The sequence below is a fragment of the Propithecus coquereli genome, unplaced genomic scaffold, assembly GCF_000956105.1.
Source record: "Propithecus coquereli isolate 6110/MARCELLA unplaced genomic scaffold, Pcoq_1.0 Scaffold48, whole genome shotgun sequence".
Classification (NCBI taxonomy): Eukaryota; Metazoa; Chordata; class Mammalia; order Primates; family Indriidae; genus Propithecus; species Propithecus coquereli.
Window position 1 is genome coordinate 7,967,889 of NW_012150618.1, and position 3,015 is coordinate 7,970,903.

The window sequence follows — 3,015 nt, forward strand, 5'->3', positions numbered from 1 at the left end:
CTTTTAATATTATGTAAAATAGGTTAAATTGTACTTGGTTACTTTGTAGTTTGTTTCAAAACTGTGTTTTTAATTGGTTATGTAGAATTTTGGAATTTATTTTCTCAGGGGGTTGTATCTTATAGGAGGGAGGATGAGGTGAGAAGTAGTCTTTGTTTTCCATAGTACATATTTTGTCTTAGGTAAAATTGTGAAATAGGGAAAAGTGCGTATTTGATAGTAACATCCTACAACTTAGCACTCCTCTCAAGCCAGTAGGCCTGAAAGGACCAAGTTATCAAAATTTAACCCTATGTCTCCAATTCCATTCCAGTCTAAACTACTCCTTTTAAACTTCTCTAGTTCTTGAGTCATCTATGTTTCCTTCCCAATCAAAAGTTCCAGCTAACAATTATTTCAGTATCTGTTCTGATTTTGCAATGGGCTAGGAACCATATAAAAAGAAAGATGAATCCTATACCATGCTCTCAATGAGTATACAATCTAGTCTCGGTGATAACTAGCATGCATAACTAACTCATACTGGAAGACAGAATATGTGAAAAAGAGGTATAAACCAAATGAAATGAAAGTTCAGAGAAAAAGATTAAGACCAATGCAAGAACCAGGAAAGGTTTTACGGAAGACACGGCCTTAAGGGGATGGTTGGCGTCTTTAGAAGCAGAGATGGGGTTGGAAGATGGAGATAATGTTACATCCCATGTGGCTGCACAAAAGTTGGCTATGGCTAAACTATTTTTTTTTTTTTTGAGACAGAGTCTTGCTCTGTTGCCCAGGCTAGAGTGCAGTGGTGTCATCATAGCTCACTGCAATCTTCAACTCCTGAACTCAAGAGATCCTCCTGCCTCAGCCTCCTGAGTAGCTGGGACTACAGGAGTGTGCACCACGCCAGGCTAATTTTCTTTTGAATTTTTTGTAGAGACAAGGTCTCACTGTTGCCTGGGCTGGTCTCAAACTCCAGGCCTCACACAATCCTCCTGCTTTGGCCTCCCAAAGTGCTAGGATTACAGGTGTGAGCCACAGCACCTGGCCGGTTATTGCTAAACTCTGAAGGACGCCATCCACATAGACTAAGACATAAACAGTGGTCCCTGTAGTTGTGCAGCATAGTGGTCATGGGTGAAAGCCATGCATAGGGGCAGCAAATGCATAGGGGTAGGATCTGAGAATTATAAGTGGTATAGTCTAGAGCCTCTGGACCATAGTGTGATGGAACTTGAGTGAAAGCATGAAGTTGCTTTACCCTGTTCATTGGGTTGTTGAAATAAAAGCCCTTTCAATTCTCAAACTTAGAGTTTCTTTGATTTCTCTAATTCAGTTGGTAAGAGGAAGCCAAGGAAGATTTTTGAGTGGCTCAAAATTTCAGAAGATGGATGATTATTTAGCAATATATAGCGTAAAATATATTGAGAAGTTACTGGACTTCAGATATGTTTAAAGTGGTTCTGCTTCTTTAAGGCCATCAAAGTGAAGTTGAAGTAATACATCAAACTGGTGCTCTGGGGGAGGTCACAAGATCAGATCTAGCCCACCTTCACCTTGAATACCGTCTTTACTTCTGGATCACACTAAGACTCTGTTTCTCTGATTTCTCGTTTGGCATCCTTGTTAATAAGCTTGGTTAGACCTTCACCTTACAACTTTCTGTCACCATTTGTGTCTGGCCTTGTCACTGTGTATAGCATGTGCTCTCTGCCTGCACTTTTGAGAACAGACCTTTTTGGGTTGGTGTTGGGTGAGGACCCTCTCCTGAGAACTGCCCCGTGGACAGCGTGTTGGTCACAGCTGTTTGTTCCTGGGTTTTCACTCCCTTCTCGAACTCTGACTCCGTGAAGGAGGAGCCCAAGAAAGAGGTCTGCTAACAGGCTGCTGGTGAACAGGAAAGGGTCATAGTCATAAGGCTCAAATTATACGGGTGAAAATGGAAATTTGCTCATTCATTCATCAAATGTTTATTGAGTACTACTGAAGGTAAGCACCAGCTTTGTGTGGTTTCCGTCGCTGGTCTAGCTTTTATTGTTTTGATCCATTCTCCTCTTAGTTTCTCCAAAAAGTTTAAGATTTCTTCACAACAACTGAGTCTCTCTGGGGGTAACAGCAAGACCACTGGTAGTGTTGGAAGGTGACAACCCGGGGACAGCAGCAGCTGGTTTTATTTTTGGTTTTTGTCAGGTGTTTGTAAGTTGAGAAGTGCCTGTATTCAAACGATGTGATTTGGTAGCATGTACTGAACTCCTCTAGAAATAATGGATGTGGCACAGTTAAAAGGATAAAAACAAACAATCCTTAACATCACCTACAGAGAGTAAACTTTTTAAACATCGAGGCATGGATTAATGGCTCAAAGAATACAGATGTACTGTGGATTATTCACAGTCTCATTTCATGTAGAATGTAAGCCTTGCTTTGGATACAGGGATCTGACCACTGGCGAACTCTACTGTGCAATGAGTAGTCATTGTTTTATGGTAGGTACTGGTTGATGCATTTGGGAGATTTTATTTTGGAGCTGACTAGATTACTGTAATTTATTTATTCTTGTTAAATTTCTAATTTGTTACACAAGCAATATTATGTCACAAATAAAGAAGAGACGTATAACTAGCCCATTACCTTTTACAATGTATCAACTTGACTTAAAATTTTTCTTTGTAAACTCTCTGATCTTTGCTCACATTCACAACTTTGATAGTTACAATCATGATATTGATATAATCCTTACTTTGAAAATCATATTTTTGTAAACATTTCCATCTTGCTGATTTCCATATTCTAATTTTTATGGCTGCATAATTTTGATCTAATTTAATGATTATAATTTTCTTAAAAATCTCCTTATTTCTGAATATTCAGTGTTTTCCCTGTGGGGTTGTCAAAGTAAAAATGAGTATTTTTATTATGCATCATCCCTATTTTCATGTCACTTTCCATTTTTATCACAATTGTACCAAAGTAAGGATTTTCACTGCTTTGAATTTTAAAAATAATTAGTGAGGTTTCTTTTTAAATTACATT